We start from the raw sequence: 18,530 nt of genomic DNA, 5'->3' as shown, positions 1-18,530 counted from the left end.
AAGTGCAGCACTGCAGGCTGAAACAGAGAAGAGCAGGGAGCTGCAGCCCATGGCAATTACAAAGAGACCTGCTTATCTCAAAAAAAGTGTAGCTAAAAAGACTGAATCACTGACAGAATTTAGCTACTTAATTTCTACTGAAAAAAGATAAGCAATCTGTCCATGTGCAGCCAGGGAACTGTCTGGAGCGAGGAGCAGCTGGGACACGACTTCTGTGAGTGGTGGTCCGGGATGAGCCCCACTGAGGGGCTCCACATCCCGTGTGTAGGCAGGGGAAGACATGCAATCACAAGGAATAACTGATTGTGGAGTTTTGTAAAACTCTGGCGTGGTGAAGGTGGTTGAAAAGTAAGAGATCTTTCAACAACGGTGTTGAAATCTTTCAGTTGATTGTAAACCTGGTGAGCGAGGTCTTCCCAAAGCCCAGCACAGCGCAAAGGCCTCACGAGAGGGCAGCAGAGACGGGAGCTGAGCAGACACCCGCAGGGTCTCAGACGCCCGAGTATGAAACCGCAATGGCGCAGGCCTGAGAAATTGCTGAGGATGCTGTCAGTGCCTTGCAGAGAGCTGATGCGGGGGGAACACAGAATCTGTCGAAATAAACTACTGTGCTGAGGCATAACCGAGCAAAATAGTTACAGAACCCTTAAACATAAAAACCCCATCATGGAGTCTTACAGGTGAGAAGTTTTATTGCTCCACACAGCGCAGGACGGCGAGCTGATGTGCATGGTAATGCAGACGTAACAGAGGCTGCCATCAGCCAACTTCCAAGCCAGGCAGTGACAGCTGAAGCCAGTGCAACCACTGAAAATTCGTTTCAGGCCTTGTGGCTCAAATGAGCCAAGTACAAATAGGACCACTGCAAGGAGTCTGTTGGGTGATGTCTCCTGTTTCAAGTCATGGTCAGCCTCTACCCTACCTGTTACGTTCCTGTTTGCTGCAGTGCTTGCTTTTGGCGCGATGTAACATGCACAGGACCAGCTCAGGCCGAGAGCAGGAGCGAAGGACGCTGCTAGGAGCGCACGTCCCTGCTCCACAGCACGGTGTTGTGAGCACTGTTGCACCGCCGACCCTCACCCAGCCCTGTTGTAGCTACTCCCAGGCCTGTGCATCTCCCAGTTTAGAGCTACGTGCGCCATCTCGCCGGGGACGCGGCAGCCCGGCAGGTCGGCATTGGGAGCCCCGTGCTGCCCTGGAGGGGAAACATGTCAGCACTGCACCGCAGTCGGCACAGCAGCGTATCCAGACAGGCTCTGTAGCTGGGACATGCCAGGACCCAGTCCTGCCCTTGCGTTTCCAGCCCCGCGTGGGGCTCGTGGCTCCTCCTAGCAGCTGCCTTCTCTGCACCCCAGCACCCCAGCTCTGTGGCCCCAGAAGCCTCCACCCTCACCTGAAGTCCCTTGGGCCAGAGCCTGTGTCTCACTCCTTCCTCTCCCAGAGCTCCCAGTTCCTGGCTCTGCCCGCTCCAGAGCCTTCCAGATCCATGCTGCAGCTCTAGCCCCCTCTTTCCTCATCCCACCCCTCCGTCCCACCTCTTTCCTTATCCAAGTCTCCTTGGGCTGTCTCAGTCCACCCTTCCTGCTGGCCCGGTGTCCCCCGGTCCTGTCCCTGGGCACAGGCTCCTTTGCTCCAGCACATGGCCCTGCTGGTAAAATCTCTTGGCAAACAGCACGCCGATGTGTACTGGGAGCAGCCCCTGGGACATTCCCACCATGTTCCCTGCCTGGGGAGCGCGGCGGATGCTCTAGCCCGAACCTAGGCCAGCGACTGTTCTGGCAGCCTGCTGTTACACATGGCCACATTCCTGTCCCCAGCAGTGTCCCCAGGAGCTGCTTCATTTAGGACCACAGATGTGTCCTACGGGACCAGCGCTCCAAAGATGCTCCTGAAGGGGAACCTCTCACCATCTTTCCCTGATCCTACGATGTGAGCACCCTTTTGACCCCCATCCCCACGCTCATCCAGAGCAGGCGCAGAACTGCTCGGTATTTTTTCTGAGGCAGCCGTAAGACCATTCACAACCTCCCTAGCAAAGACCCGCTCTCCCGAGCTGCGACAGCAAGCTCCACCGCAGCTTTTCGGCTCTCCGCCCGGCGCAGGAGCCGGCACCGCTTCCCCTCGCTGCGACAGGAGGGCGGCGAGGCCGCGGGCTGCGGAGGCAAGCCGTGGGAACTGTAAACACAGCTGCTTTCGCGGGCCACGTTCTTCACCCTCCAGCTCTCCCTGAGCTGGGCTGACAGTGTCTCAGGGGCATCACGGAGAAGACATTAAAGTGGTTTTTCATTGCCCTGCCTCACCTAGGTGTTATGTGCTGCACTACTCTGTTGCACAACTGGATGTCTGAAAAACGGGAGCCTGAAAAGACTACTGTAAATAAGGCCGAGAAAGGAGGCAAACGTGAGGCGGAATGGTGAGAAATCAACAGATCAATGAGGAACCTAGTGAGGACGTCCTGGGGTCTGCGCCTCTCCTCGCAGCGTGAGAGAGCCACTCGCCAGAGCTCAAAGCCCTGAGATTGAAAACTGATTTGTGTTCACCCGCACAGCGGAAAGCGACTTTCCTGCTTGCCTTTTCCTTCTTCGGCGTGTTCAGGGCCGTGTGTCTGGGGAGTGGGGGTGCGCAGCAGTGGCCAGGACCATGGTGGCAGCCTGAGGCACGCTGGGGAGCTGGGGGACATGGCAGGCCCCTGAGGCGCATGAGATAACCTGGGAATGTGGCAGGGCCATGAGCTGCGCTGGGGGGGACATGGGGACACGGGACAGCCCTGAGGCACCTGGCAATATGGCGGGGGCCTTTGGCGCTCAGTGGGCATGGCTCAGCCCGGAGGTACCCGGGGGACAGAGGAACATGGCTCAGCCCTGAGGCACGGGGGACATGGCAGGCACAGCCCTGAGGCACATGGAGGACATGGCAGGGCCCTGAGGTGCGTGAGGTAACCTGGGAACGTGGCAGGGCCATGAGGTACGCTGGGGGGGACACGGGGACACAGCAGGGCCCTGAGGAACACAGAGGACAAGGGGACATGGCAGGGCCCTGCGGCACAGGGGGACGTGGGAGGGCACTGAGGCACAGGGGGACACGGGGATATGGCGGGGCACTGAGGCACACGGGGACATGGTGGGGCACCAAGACACAGGAGGACATGGCAACATGGCGGGGCACTGTGGCACAGGGACACATGGAGATATGGCGGGGCACTGAGGCACACAGGGACATGGTGGGGCACCGAGGCACATGAAGGACATGAGGACGTGGCGGGGCACTGAGGCACATGAAGAACACAGGGACATGGCGGGGCACTGAGGCACAGGGGGACACGGGGACATGGCGGGGCACTGAGGCACAGGGGACGCAGGGACATGGCGGGGCACTGAGGCACAGAGGGACACAGGGACATGGCGGGGCACTGAGGCACACGGGGACATGGCGGGGCACCGAGGCACAGGGGGACACAGGGACACGGCGGGGCACTGAGGCACATGAAGAACACAGGGACGTGGCGGGGCACTGAGGCACCGAGGCACACAGGGACATGACGGGGCACTGAGGCACAGGGGCACACGGGGACATGGCGGGACACTGAGGCACAGGGGCACACGGCGCTGACCGCACCCCGCCCTCCCCACTCCCGCGGACGGCCCCGCCCCAGCCCCGGGCCATCCGCGGCTCCCGCCCCCGCGCCGCGTTGCCGCAGCGACACCGCCCGCCGGGCCCCGTAGCGGCGGCCCCCCCCGCGGCGCGGCGGGGAGCCCCTCGCCCCGCCGGCCCCGTCCCGCCCCCCCCGCCGCCGCCGAGCTGTCGCTTTAAGAGCGGCGAGGCCGCAGCCGCCCCCGCCCTCGCCCGCCCGGCGGCCGGAAGGGGGCCGTGATGCAGCGCGCCCGCCCGCGCCCGCCGCCGCCGCTCGGTCCCTCAGGTAAGCGCGGCCGCCCGCCCGCCGCCGCCACCCCACCCGCCGCCGCCGCCGCCGCCGCCGGGGGAGGCGCTGCTCGGGACGGCCGCCCCGCCCCACCGGGTGCCCGCGGGGCTGGGGGGCGGCGCGGCGGGGCCGGCGCAGGTGTGGGGGGAGCGCGGGGCCGCTCCCGGGGCGCCGTTCGGTAACGGCGGGGCCTGGGGACCAGCGCGGGCGCTGGGGCCGCCGCGGTGGGCGATGGGGTCCGGGGCGAGAGCTGCTTAATTACCGAACAGCCGCGGCGGTGCCGAGGGGCTTTGGCTGCCCTGCCGGGCCTCGGGCCGGCCGCGGCCGGGAGCAGCTCCCGGGTTCTCGGCGGGTGGGAGGTGCGGCTGGGCCTCGCCTCCCCGCGCCGCCGGGCCGGCCCTGCCCGGGCTGCCGGCACCGTCCTGCCGGCACCGTCCCGGTTCGCTCCTCGCCGCCGGGTCCGGCCGGTGCTGGGGCTGGGCGAGGCCGGGGGAGGCGGCGGGAGGGAGGGAACCGCGCTGCTGCCGTGCGGAGCGGCGGTGCGGGCCGTGCGCCGGTCCGCGGCTCCGGGTTTGCCTCGCAAGCTGCTGGCCGGCGGTTTCGTTTACTTGTGGTTTTTTTTCCCTTTATGAAAGAAAAAGCTTTTTGGTTGTGTTTTTTTTTTTTCTTAAGCAGACCCCTGTGGGAAAACTGCGCTTCTGAGCTGTTGGTTTGGCTGCTCCTTGTTGAAGCTCAGTGTTCCGATTTCTGGTTCGTCGGTGCTCTTCCCTTTCTTCCTTTCTGCGCTGGCTTTCCGTTTCTTTGGCTTCTCAGTGTTCTTTAAATCGGGGGAATTCGGAAAAGATAAAATATGAGAATCTGGGGCTATTTCTTGTCAGCATCTCTAGTGGAATCTTGTAAGCCAAAGGGGAAGAGGAAAGGAGAGAGAAAAGTGGCTCCGTTGGAGCTCAGGGTGCTTTGCTTTGTTGGGGGCAGAAAGGGAGAAATGTTAGGAGGGGGTGACTCAGATTTTGTTTCACTTATGTTTCTCATCTTTTGAGGCTGAAAGATGAAAGCACATTTTGAAACATTTCGGCTGAAAATGCCGAGCTCTTCTTTTTCTCGGCAATTGACTCCACTGAGGGGGGGGGGGGGGGGGGAAGTTCTTTTGAAAAAAAAAAAGGATGTAGCGGCAGCTCTGCGGTTGTGGAGCCAGCAGCGTGTGGGCAGAGAGGCCTTGCTGCTCGGCCGTCGGCCGCTCCTGCCTTCTCTCTGCGGACCGTGAAATTAGAAAGGCTCCGCTGTCCGTTTGGTCTGATGGTCTGGGTAGCGTGGGCTGTCGAAACGGAGAGCAGCTCTTTGTGAGTTAGCTGCCGTGCCGCTCGTGGCTCGCGCAGCCTGCGGGTTCTGGTCTCTGGTGTATAATTGAGGGAAGTAATTGTGTTTTGAGAAGACTTAAATCTATTAGCCAGGTGTATGCTTGTCCCCTGGGCAGACATTGGGGTGTGTGAGCTTTCTTTTGCTGCTAGCAAGCGATTGGTGGCCTTCTGATGTTCATGGGATACAGTTCGAAAACTGCGGCATCTTAAACTTGTGGGAGCCAGCCCTGCAAGACCCCGAGACTCTCTGTCCTCCTCCCCCCTGGGAGTTGCTGAGGTGACCTGCCTCCTTCCCTGGCCCGGGAGCTTTCATCATTCTCATTTGATTCACTATCCAGGAAGATTTCATGTGTTGCATCTTTCCTGAATTTGTTTTTTGAGCACTGACAAACCAGGCCACGGAGAGCACAGGTATGTGGTGAGGGAGGGAGAGCCAAGAACAACTCGAACTGGGTATAATTGAGAACTGTCAGCTTTGCAGCGAAGGAAGACATTCAAAGCATGTGGCTGTCTACCGAGGCTTGAGATAGTTCCTTGATAACACCCAGTGGAGGTTTGGATCTTCCAGATCTGAGTAGTCATTGAGGAGAAGCTGCCAAAAAGTCTTCCTTGTGTCCCAATACTGGGGAGTTATCCTGGCTGGAGACCAAAGGTGAAATGGCAGCAGGACTGGGTGACTTTTCTCTCGAGGTGCTACTTGCTGCTGCAGTTCTGTGCCATCTGATGTGCTTGCTGTTCTTCTACTGAAGATGTCCTGGAGTGACTTCAGAAAGGTTGAAATGTTCAAGACCTGGTGTCTTGTTGTGAGTTTCCCGCCCTCCTTCCCTTCGGGGTGACTGTCTCCTGGGGCATCGGGCTGCAGTGGGGCTCTCTGTGCTGGAGGGACCAACAGTGCCCTGGGAGAAGGCTTTTGAAGCCAGGGGCACCGGGATGCTTCTGGCTGGGCTGAGACAGCACGGGGCAGTTTGGGCCGTGGGAGAGGCCTGGGCATCTGGGAGGAGAGGGGGGGATTCAGGAGAGAGGCACAGCTGACACGGAGCAAGTGCCCACCGTGGTGGGAAACAGCGCAGGCAGAATAGCTGCTTCTACCCTGCACGCCCTGGACCGATCAACTTTCAGCAGTTTCTCAATTAACCCGTGGGTGAAATTCACTGTTTCATTCCCCAAATGTCCTGCCATCCTCTTGGGCCACTTGTATCTGCCGGTGTTTGCCACACATTGCCTGAGCTGCTCATAAACTGCAGCTGTTTTTGCAGGTTCCTGGTTACTGCACGGTTGTTCTTACTGTGTTTATTTTAGTGGTTATAAACTGATTTTTAAAAAAGAGTTGGAACTTGAGCCGGAAAGTCTCCTTTTTCGTCTTCCCCTTCATGATTTGGTTGAGAAGCTGCACCATGGGAGGTAGCAGCTGAGCCCTTCAATATTACTCCCTCTTTATGCTTTGAATTTTCGAAGATGTGGTTTCCCGGGGGTTTGGGGATGGTTGTCCTGTACCTGGATTTTAGCAGCTGACATATGTTCGGACGGGTGTCTGCTCTTAATCTTGTAAAATTAAGAACTTGGCTAGGGAGTAAAAAGCTTGACGGAGACTCTTTTCCCCTAACATTTTGTTTAGCCTGAATGTTTGCAGTCAGAGCTATGTGTTTCTTTTTTAAAGAAACAAAGAGCACAAAGCTTCTTTAAGGCAATATTTCAAATTCCCATGAGGTTCAGAGTTGCGTTTGGAGCTGGAAGGTGCCACTGTTGACCAAAACAGTTTCACCATGACTCTCTCATCCTGTATTGTACAGGGCAAAGTCCCTCATGGTGATTCTCACAGTGGATTCAAGAACTGTGGGTTGAGGTGTAGGTAATCTTTTTAAAAAGTAGTAAGTAGCTTTAGTGAAGAGACAAACTGAGGGAGAACCTCGTGGTTAACTTGATCCTCCGTTCTCATGGTAATAAATGCGTGTTGCCTTTCCACTCTGATCTTTGGTTCCTTCTGTTTGTTTCATAACAGTTACTTTTGCAAGTTGAACTGAAAATAGGTGCTGGAAGTGGTGAATAATCACTTCACTTGGAATAATCCATGGCTGGGAAGAGCCAAGGGTTCAGTCCTCCTGATCTCCTTTGTTAGAGACAGGCTAGCTTTTTCCCTTTTTCTTCCCTCCCTCCGTCCCTTCTGTATGCTGTGTTGAACACTGAGCAGCGATTTCTATGCAAGAATTTTAAGGAAAGTCTTTCAAAGCACTTGAATGACCAACTAGGGGTAGCTAAGAGAGGGTTGCCTGGGAGATGCTGTTGGGAGCAGCGAACGCGTGGTGTGACAGCTTTCACGGAAGAAAGTGAAGGAAGGCAGGATTATGATCTGATCTTCCCTGCCTCCCCTTTGGGGTGCAAGGGTGGTGAACTGAGGGTGCAATCTAGGAGTCAAACACCACGCTTCATTTCCTACGCTCTTTGCAGTGCCAGTGCTTCCCTGAGGTTTTCACGGGGAAGGAGAAGATGCTTCCTTCTGGGGATGTAGTGCAGGGAGGAGGGGAGGGCTTCTGGATGCTCCTGCAGCATCACCAGAAATTCAGGTAAAATTCTGTTACATCACTTTAAGCAATCTCAGGGTAAAGCTGGCTTTCCAGGGAGCTGTTTGTTGCCTTACTCCTCTTCTGAGCTCCAGCTGTACTGGCTATTCCTCTCTGGGTGCGTGTCTAGGATCCAAGTGTTAATTGTGGGGAAATGCTGAAATACATATCCAGAAATGAAGATGATATTCTGTCTCATGCAGTCAGGTCACCACTATTGCATGTTTAATGGATTGCTTTTCCGGATGCTCCTCAACTTGCAGGTCTGAGTTTGTTCTTGCACTCTTCCAGTGGCTACTTAAAATGAGTTTGCATGAAAATGTGAGTGCTTTCAGGCTGTGGAGAATGAAAATGTGATGCTCCAGTTAGGTGTTGGCGAGCTGTCCTGCTGTCTGGAGTTGTGTGGGAGAAGAAATGGTTTCTTGGTTGTGTGACCCCAATGGGGAGAAGAGCAGCTGGGGTTTAACAAACTGGTTAAAATTATATAGGCCCCCAAATTCTCCCGAGACATCTCTCCTTTCCTAGAAGCTTCCTTTAACAAGCTGATTTCTCAGGCTGATTGCTTGCAGATGAGATCATGCAGTGTGCTTTGCAGGGAAAGAATCTGAACTTAGACTGGTGAGCCAAAAACTTTTAACACACAAGTCACATGCCCAGCGTCCTCATGGCACATACAAAGCACTAGAGACTGCGAAAGCGTCGGTCTTCAGGGCGGCTTTGTGCTCCAACAAGAGCTTTCTGAATATAAAGAGTACCAAGGGATGCTCGCAAGTGCTGGGTCCTGTTGCTTGGACAGCAACAGGAGATGGCAAGGAAGCATTTCATCGTTCTTTAGCTCTGTTTCTCTCTTTAGTGTGTGTGGTGTTGGGATAAGCCCAAGCGAGGGAAGGCTCTCATCTGCCTTAATTCCACAGACATTTTTCTGCTGGCTTCAGCAAAGGAATTTATGTAGAATTGATGATATTTTTGCTATTAATGCATGAGAACATTCTGAGCAGGGAGCTTGGCGCTAACGTTGTGCTGCGGAGGAGAGATCCCACCAATCTCTCTGGTCCCTCTCAGAAGGGACACTGTTCTCCGTTTCTCTCGATTGCAGCTGGGTTGAGGTGTCCTTAACAGACAGGCCTCTTCTGAAATAATCACAGCCTTCATTTAAGAATGCTGAAAATTAGGCAAAGCTGTTCTAAGGTGACATTAGGTGTTGTTCCCAGCATAGGGGAGCAGGCTGGTTAAGTTTTGTTGCCAGTAGCTTTAAACTACAACCCATTCTCACAGGCAAGGTGGAAAGGTACCTTCCTGATGCCAGGGGCACTTTGTGCCTAAGAGTATTTCTTCTTCCAAATGAAGAAAGTATTAGTTATGCAAAAATAGATTTGATGTGAGGGGGAGTTTTACTAATATTGATTATGGACCCAGGAGCCAAGGAGTCACTTGTTCCCAATCTCTCTTTAAAAAAATGAAAATAAAAAGTAGAGTCAAACTAGGCAGGGAAACTTTCAAATCACAAACCTGAAATATGCCAACACTTTATGCAGCTTGAAGACAGGAATGTATAACGCAAGCTGCATTAAAACCTCCTGCCACTCCACATCAGTGTTCTTCTGCCTGTAGGGGAGTCTTGTTCTGTGGGTCGCCCTGGTGAGCTTGTTTTCTGAAACAAATAGTTGAAAATAAATCTTACAGCTGAGCACAGACTTGGTGGTATAGTTTTTTTTTTCTGTGTCGCTATGCTGCGTGTCACATAAGCATGTCTGCTCTGTGGGAGATGAGCAGAAGCTGTCTTCAATGCATAACTTCACACAGGTATTTTATAGAGGTGGAAAGTCAAGCACGTGGAAGTGGAAAACACCTGTATGCAGGCTCATCGAGCTTTGTTTGGAGTCCTTGTGAGTGTGTAGTACAATGCAAGTTAAAATACCGACTTTCCACGTTGTATTATTTTATTCCCTAGACAAAATAGTTGTGAACATGAGTTGCTTTGATTCCATGCCACTTCTCACTGGCTAATAATCCCAGGATCATTCTTTCAATGAGAAGGACTGGTAAAACACTTGTTGCTCCAACCGATTGCTGTGAGGTGGTGTATTTTTTGTAGCAGCTCAGCGATTTTCAGCGTGACCTGGATAGGCTGGAAAGCTGGGCAGAGAGGAACCTGATGAGGTTCAACAAAGCCAAATGCAGGGTCCTGCACCTGGGGAGGAACAACCTCATGCACCAGTACAGGCTTGGGGTCGACCTGCTGGAGAGCAGCTCTGTGGAGAGGGACCTGGGCATCCTGGTGGACGACAGGTTAACCATGAGCCAGCAGTGTGCCCTGGCTGCCAAGAAAGCCAATGGGATCCTGGGGTGCATCAAGAAGAGTGTGGCCAGCAGGACGAGGGAGGTTCTCCTTCCCCTCTACACTGCCCTGGTGAGGCCTCATCTAGAGTACTGTGTCCAGTTCTGGGCTCCCCAGTTCCAGAAAGATGAGGAGCTACTGGAGAGAGTCCAGCGGAGGGCTACGAGGATGATGAGGGGACTGGAACATCTCCCCTACGAGGAGAGGTTGAGGGAACTGGCCTTGTTCAGCCTGGAGAAGAGAAGGCTGCGAGGGGACCTTATAAATGCTTACAAATATCTGCAGGGTGGGTGTCAGGAGGATGGGGCCAAGCTCTTTTCAGTGGTGCCCAGCGACAGGACAAGGGCCAATGGGCACAAACTGAGGCACAGGAAGTTCCGTCTGAACATGAGGAAGAACTTCTTCCCTCTGAGGGTGACGGAGCCCTGGCCCAGGCTGCCCAGGGAGGTTGTGGAGTCTCCTTCTCTGGAGATATTCAAGACCCGCCTGGACAAGGTCCTGTGCAGCCTGCTGTAGGTGACGCTGCTTCGGCAGGAGGGTTGGACTAGATGACCCACAGAGGTCCCTTCCAACCCCTACTATTCTGTGATTCTGTGATTTCATTCTTCATGCTGCTCCTGGATGGGGTCGTGCTGGGTCTGTTCCCAGGCCATCTGTCCACCTGGAGACTGGCTGCTGACTGCAGCTGGGTCGAGCACTGTGCACACATGGGAGGTGATGATCTGCACCCTGACAAGTGCTGCCTAAACTTTGTTTTCTCCATGAAGTTTCAAGTACGGAACTGTTAAGCACCAGGCCACTCAGAACTAATGCTCGCAGAATGCGTGAGCAAGGAATTAAACTGGGTGGAGTTGTTCCAAAGTTTGGATTTGGGGCCCGTCTGCTTCTAAAGCAGCAGCTCTCTGGGTGTTTGCTTGGAAGGACTCCCAGCGTGGATGATGCTCTCCTGACCTGATTTGACTTTCCTTGCTTGATGCTTGGTGCTGTGCCCAGATCTGTCTGCAAGGCTCTGCAGTGCCTGACCCACCCGCAACAAGTCAACGCTCGTCAAGAGGTGGTAGGGAGATGATCAGCTCGTATGTGCCGTAGGGGATGGAGGAGAGGGGGACAGGAGAAGAGGAGGGACAGACAAACAAAGTAAACAGTTGTGTTTCTTCCCCAGGACAGTCCTACGTCTGCCAGCTGCAGTTAGGAGGCCAGAAGAATAGGGTGGGGTATTTTCTTTCAATTTATGCAGTGAAAATGAGAAGTCTGTTCAGTTTCTCTGGGAATAGCATTTAAGGTGTAAAAACATCCCACCCATCAGTAACGAGGAGCCGCTGAAGAGCGAGCAGATAGAGCCAGAGCCTGCAGAGCACGCTGCGTTTGCAGCTCTTCTTTTTCCTTGAAGGAGGAGAATCTGGGCATGAGTTTGCTGCATCTATCACTTGGTAGTGGTATCACTCACTCATGTTGCCTTCTTCTGGAGAGCTAAACTAGCCAAGTGTCAGGCTTTGTTGTCTGTCTGTATTACTGCTATGTTATTTCACTTGTGCTTGTTTGTTTCTGCCTGTCAAAGTAAAAAAAAAAATTAAATAAAAAAAAATACTGTAACAGAAATAGCTGGAGCACCAGTATTCTCCAATATGAAAATGTCAGCCTATAAGGAGTGCTTTTGACTGCTACACTCGGGCTGTTTCTGCTGTCCCTGACGAGCTGTCACGTCTTCATGCTGGGTAATGTGATCTTCCAGGAATGTTTATCTTCCATTTCTGCATTTGTAGTGGAGCTGGGCTGGGGGTGCTTGTGAGAACATGTGCAGCATGAGCCTCCAACGCCGTGTTATTGTTTGGGATGAGGTGTTTGGCCATGTGTCCTGTGATTCAGCTGCTGAAGAGAGCGAATCAGACTAGCCGAGCTAGCCATGCAGTGAGCTCCCTTGCTGTTTCCCTGGACAGGGGTCCCAGTGCTGTAAATTAATCTCATGGACTTTGTTTTTAAGTGCATGTGTTTTGCATTTGTCTGGATTGCGATGGCTATTATTCAAATAACTGAACTTCCCAAAGTGTCCTTCCTCTTTCCATCAGTTTGATGCCACCCATCTACATATTTAGCTAGCAGCAATCTTGTGTTTTCTTTCATGTTTTGGGACAACCTGGACGGGGCTTTACTCTGAGAAAGAGCTTTGCTGGCCAGTGCCATGTGCAGACACCGTGAGTCAACCCTGGCAGCACCACGGGAGGAACGGCAGTGGTGGCAGTTTCTCTGGTGGCCAATGACCCTCCTTCATCTCAGTGCCTGCTACTGCTTCCCCATCACCCTCCAGACAGAGCACCTCGCGTAGACATGCTGCCTTCTTCCCGAGGACTGAACCCACAGTGATTAGATGTGGTTCTGTCTCTGCTATGGCATTTTTTTGGCCTCCTCCCAGCACTGGGAGGACACCAAATAGCAGCAGTGCTTCTGAGACCGCCCTAGGGTAAGGACTTCTTGTGGGAAATTATTTTTCGAGTTGCTTCTAGCGTCTTCAGAGCTATTAGTTGTCTTGCTTTTAACCTGTGTTCTTGGAGTTATTGCATGCTTTTGTGTTTGAATACATAGCTGAAGTTAAATGCCAAAAAGAAATCTCTCATGGTGAGTGCTAATTGTGTGAGGACAGTGTGAGGCAGTGTACTGACCCTGACCGAGATCCGTGCCGTACATCAAGGCACGGCTGCTGGCACTCCAGTATCCCTGCCAGTACAGAATTAGCCCTGATTGTGTCAGTGCTGGTGTCTTTGTTAACCAAACTCTTAATATAATCTAGAAAGATCTCTTCAGAGAAACTGGACGTGAGTCTTTCATAAAACTGTTGGAAATAATTTATTCTGCCTATTCTCATTCACTGTCACAGAATGATGGAAATACTGGTTGGAAAGGACGTCCGGAGGTCTTCAGCCTGACCTCCTGCTTGAAGTGGGACTGTCTCCAGCATGTGATCACCTCAGCCATGGCTTTTTCTGGCCAAGTCTTGGAAACGTCTGGGGATGGAGCAGCGTACCGTGCCGGATCAGCTTTTGTTTGCTTTTGCTTGAGAGTTGTACCTAGTGAACCACCTTGTGGTGTGGGTTATGCATTTAGGTTTGAATTACCTCATCCCGCAGGTTTAAAAACATTGAAGTGAACTGTTAGGAAATGTCCCAGTAGGCCTCATAATGTGATGTGTAATGTATCTGAGTCCTTCTGTCTTTTCCATGCTAGTATGGAAAATATGAGCAGCCTCTGGTGCTGTTTCTGCGGGACAAGGCAGGGATACTGTCAGGTGGCTTTCTCATGGCTTGCACAAGGTGAAGCAGCGCTTGCAGGCGGTGTCCCGTTGTCAGAACGAGCACGTGGGTGTTTTCCCCTTGGTATTAGCCGTGGTGTTTGCCTAGATAGGAGCTGGACTTGTCAGGAGGCGCAGAATGAGCACTGCGAGCATCCCTCGCCCCGAGGCCGAGCGTGGGATGGGTGCCGGCCAGCTGTGCGCCCAGGCTGAGGCCACACAGACACAAGGCATGCGGCTGCCTTTTATCTACCCTCCTCAGCCCCTCGCAGTGGGAGGAGAGGGTTTGCCCCAGAGCCTACTGCATTTATTTCAGAAAAAATACCAGGTCATGAGATGAGTGTGCCTGTTGGAGTGCACATCTAAGTTACCCACCATGGTCCTGAATATTAATGGGAGCAGAAGAGCTCTCTACATCTGAGGAGTAAACTCGCCTTCAGAAATGCCACAAGCTTCTGGACGCAGTGGGTGTCCATGAATGGCACGTAGTCAGGCCAGACCAGAGGCCTGCTGCTGCGTCCGGGCTGGGCTGGATTTCTTCAGACAAAACTGCGGATTGCAACACCCTTGTGCTTCCTTAGGCCGGGAGGCCTTGTTTGGAAGGGAAACGGCAGAGTTGCGAGGAGCTGCTGAGGAGGTGGAAGCTTCCCTAGCCAAGACGTCGTTGCTAGACTCGGATCTGGCTGCATCCCTGGACTCTGCATCCCCTCGTCTAACGGGGAGATTCAGAAATGATGTTCATGCTTCACTGGCACTGAGTGTGAGAGCTCCCGCGGGCTGGTCGCGATCCTGTTTGGCACTGCCTGCTGCTCTGGAGATTGAGGTTGTGTTCCTGTTAGAGTGCAAACCAGCCGTCGTGTCAGAGGAGTCTGGTGTGGAGCGAGCAGCCGTGTCCCTGAGTGGGTGACGAGTTCTCACTGCGCCGTGCAGAGGGGCCGTTGGTGTCCTGCCCGTCTGAACTGCGCACCCGAGAGCACGCTCCTGCCCTTTGTTTCCGTAGCAGAGCCCACGGGAAGGGCTGAGAGCATGGGCTTCTGCAGTCTTCTGGTTGCTTGAAGGTGATGGTCCTTGCTGAGGAATTGCAGAAATGCGGTGGCTGCTGTTGTCCGCCGCTCTCTGTGTGCCGCCTTCGGACAAGCGGGCAGAGGTCAGGTTTGGGGTCGCGTGGCCGGAGGGTCCTGGGGCAGCAGCTGTACGGGGCTTCAGGGGTGTCACCGGGGGGCTGGCTTGGGCTGACAGCTCTTGTTTCACCACTGGTTCTTCCATGCGCTGCTGCTTTTTGCAGGGGTCTGTCTGTGTGTGTTACAGGCGGAGGAGCTGTAACGGCATCGCTGCCACGAGCTGAGCTCGGCCCATTTGGTGTTCGTTGCTGGGAAGAGCGAACGACTGGTACCGAGTCTCTCCCTTCCCATGTGCTGTTCCTCCTTGCTGAAGCTTACAGCCAGTGCTTATGATTTGCTTTGCCTTTCTGCTCATATTCCCCATGTCTCTAGGATAAAATATCCAGTGAAGGAAGCTTTGCTCTGAACTGGATTTGGATTTAATACTCAGATGTTGGTCTTCTCAGGTCCCCACAGCTTGTAGCTTTTGGGGTGAAATATGCCAACAGAGATTCACCTGGAAACTTCTGGGAGAGAGGAACAGGCTTGGGGAAAAGTATCACTGCAGGTGAGATAGCAGGGCTTTGTCCCCAGCAGTGCTGGGACCTGCGCAGCTCTACACTCCTTACGCCGCCTTCCTTGCTCCGGACTCAATGTGGGGATGGAGGGCAGGAGAGCTGGCCCACTGTGGTGGTGGGGGATGAACTTGTGAAGGACAGTGCTCGGGATGTTAGCTGCTGTCTGGTGCTTCAAGAAGAAGGGTCAGCTTTGAAAGAGGCTTTGTGCCTGCTGAATTTGGCAGCTGCTTCCAGGGATTAGATGTCAGAAGCCCAGAGCAGGGGCTTGCTAGCTCATAGGAGTTGATTCCTTCCTTGGCATGGCAGTGATTGTCATCTGCAGTGCACGCTGTTGCAGAACACCAGAGGGTACTTGGCTTGTTGTGCAGACGAGAGCAAGGCAGAGAGGCTGGAGATGTCCTGCCTGGGCTGGTCCCAGTGTCCAGGGATAGGGAGGGATGCCCGTTCACAGATAGTGGTCTGCTCTGCTCAATTCTCACAGCTGCGTCAGCAAAGATGGCCAGGGAGAGTGTTTACAAGTGTGTCTATGCCAGGAGTTTAATCTGAATGACGTGTTCACTGGGGCTTTGTCATTACAACAACGAAAGCTAATTTGATCTTGCTGCACTTGTTCTGACCTGGGGGTGTAAGTACTGCTTTCCTTCTCTCTGCTCTCACCCCTGCCTTTGAGGCAGCCCACGATGTAGCACCTGGGGACATGTTGTTTAAAAGACAGGCCAAATGGGAGGCTGCTGCTGTTTGGGTCTCTCCTGGCAGTATTAAAGCTCTGAGTGAGATTTCTCAGGTGCTGGGGAGGAATAGTTGCTCTTCCATTGCCACCTCCCCAGCCACTCTCATCCCTGGGTGAGGGAGCTGTGGTGGCAAAGCTGTGCTGAGGCCTCCTCTGCTCCCCTGTCCCAGCAGAACGGGGCTTCACCAAGCAGCTGCCTGTGTGCCCTGAAACAAGCAGCTTGGCTCTTCTGCAGACCTTCATCTGCCGGGGGCATGAGGATGTCTGTCCCATGGCTGGACCAGAGGCTGTGTGGGTTTCAGTGATTCAGGAAGTCGCTGAGGGGCAAAGGAGACACTGTTTTGCTGTAATGTTTGTCCTCTTGAGGCCTCCTGTCATCCCTTTTCAGAGCAGGAAAGGCTTCCTCAGTGTGGGGTAGGAGGTATTTGGTGGAGGGTGAGTGTTCCCATGTGCCCTGTGGTCTCCTGTACTGCTTGGGGGGGGTTGTCCCACATCAGGCGTCCGTATATGTCACCGCATGCACTGTGGTGTCATCTCCAAGCCCTTCCTCTGTTACCCTGCGGTACGGCTCTCATCAGCACCTTGGATGTAGGGGTGGCTTGTCAGTATTTCTCAGAGGATGTCTGTCACACGTGCGTCCCACTGTGCCAAGCTCTGCCCTGCTTCCCTCTTTCCCCAGGTGGGTTCCTTCGCAGTGGAAGGATGATACCAGCAGAGCTAGGCTGAGCAGATGTTTCAGCTGGGGTAGGGTGGGAGTGGATGTACTCTCACACTATGAGGAAGGACAGAAGAGGGCTGTAGGGTGTAAACAAAGCACTTTTACAGCAGGCTTCTGTGTTGCATCAAAAGTTCCTGGAAAGGTGGAGGCAGGAGCTGGCTTTCATCGCTTCTCACTGAAAAAATAAAGCAGCTTGAATGTGCACTGGTTCAGCCTCCTTAGTGGGACTGCCCTGTGTCCTCCTTTGTCCCTGCTGAGCTGGAGACTGCTCAGGTGAGGTCCTGGTCCTGCCTGAGGCACTGGGGTCACCAGGCCTTGCTGTGGCCTTCTCAGATAAAGGCATGTAGAGGTCCCACCGTAGCTGGGCTGGGCAGGCGGCTGGAGGACAAGGACTGTAAGGGCCATGGAGCAGAGCTGCTGGAGAAGGATGGGAGGTCTGGGAATATGGCTAGAGCAGCCTCTTGTGCTGCTGCTACAGGAGAGGCCTGTCAGATAAAGCTTTTAGGTGGTATTCTAATGAATATTTCCCTTGTTCTTGGATATATATTGCTGCACCACTGTGGGTAACTGGCAGCTCTCTGGCCACAAGTCACAGGTCTGGTGCATTCATTTCTACAGTGTGGTTATGCAGCTTTTCTTCTGCAAGAACTTTGTGCTCAGGACAGAGGAGGGATCTGCTCAGATGTTCTAGCCCATCAGTCTGTCTTTAGCTGTTTGTCTTCATGTGTGTTCATTTATTTCACCTGATCAGGCAGTGGCTCTGGGGCAGCAAAAGGCACATTCATGATTTTGGTGTGAACAGCTCATCAGTTCATCACCCACGAATTTCAGGTTTCTGCTTTGCTGCTCAACACAGCAGGTTATTTTTAAGCACTGGAAGGAAAAAAAAGTGGTTTTAAGCCCCTTAAAACACTTTCAAGGCATTGTTTTCTGTTTTGTGAGACCATTTCTTATCTCTTCTTAGAATGCTTTTGAAATATTTCTGGGATTCTTGGTACTATGTAGAGACCTAAAGAACAGCCAACTTGCCCTGCACTGGGATAAACAAGGTTTTGTGTCTAAACTTGTATGTGGAATTTAGTATCTGCTAATGTGTCTTCATCTGTTAATTGGTCTGATCTTTTCCAAAGCCAAATGCAATCTGCTGGAGAAACTATAAAAATGCCAGCCCTGGCCTGAACTGGTTCTCTTCCCTCACCGTGTGGAAACCTGCTCATGCTGCGGAAAGCTGTTCTGTGCAAAACCAAAACAGGGTCTGTTGATGTTATTTCTAGTCCTTTGAGAAGATGACTTACTGGTCACATGTGCTGCTGTGAGGTCATTAGGAAGTCTCTCAAACACACAATTTGAGAACCGATGATGCTATTGCAGAAGTATGCTCCCTCTGCGATGTGAGATGCAAAGCGCTCTGAAGTACTTCAGTTTGCAATAGGTCTGAGTGAGATCTGTTACTGTGCATATTTGGGCTCATTCCAGTGAGAAAAGGACTGTTTTCTGCTTTGCTTTATCCCTAGATTGATCAGTGAATGTACACCGTGGGATCACGTTACATTTCGGAGGGCATCCAGCAGAGAGCCTGTTTCTGTGTTGAAGTGCTGAAGGCAACAGTGAGTCTAACTGCAAGATCAGCAGTTTTCTAGCAGTGCTTTGTGCCTCCATGGCACCGTCCTTCCCCAGGGAGCGGAGCTCCTCCAGTCTGTTTGCAAGTTGGGCTGTTGTTCTTCCCGGTGCTGTGAGGAAATGGAGAGCTTTCTCTAGACCCTTGATATCGCTTCTGCGATGTGCAGATGTCTGCGTTGATGCTTTTGTTGATGTCTCTCGTGGACTCCCTGTTCCTGGATGTCCAGAGGTGCCTTCTGCCACAAACTGCCCTGTGTCCTCCAGAGGGAATTGGTTTGGTCCCAGTTTACCTCGGGCGCCTGCATCCAGCTTAGTCCTTGTGCACCAT

General features: G+C 53.4%; 1 protein-coding gene across 3 annotated transcripts in view; it reads left to right on the top strand.

Moving 5' to 3' along the window:
- The first annotated feature begins 3,832 nt into the window (after positions 1-3,832).
- The window catches only part of LOC104335361 (discoidin domain-containing receptor 2), a 63,781-nt gene continuing 49,083 nt past the window's right edge, over positions 3,833-18,530 (top strand). For 2 of the 3 annotated variants that reach the window (XM_075439338.1, XM_075439342.1), the window contains exons 1-2: positions 3,845-3,916; positions 18,097-18,189. The gene's annotated coding sequence lies outside the window, so the exon portion shown is untranslated. Of the gene's footprint in view, positions 3,917-18,096; positions 18,190-18,530 lie in introns of all 3 variants that reach the window. The other variant, XM_075439340.1, reaches the window with a different exon arrangement.

The sequence above is a fragment of the Opisthocomus hoazin genome, chromosome 19 (genome assembly GCF_030867145.1).
Source record: "Opisthocomus hoazin isolate bOpiHoa1 chromosome 19, bOpiHoa1.hap1, whole genome shotgun sequence".
In the NCBI taxonomy this organism is placed as follows: Eukaryota; Metazoa; Chordata; class Aves; order Opisthocomiformes; family Opisthocomidae; genus Opisthocomus; species Opisthocomus hoazin.
The sequence above is the reverse complement of the archived record's forward strand: the minus strand, read 5'-3'. Positions and strand labels throughout refer to the sequence as shown.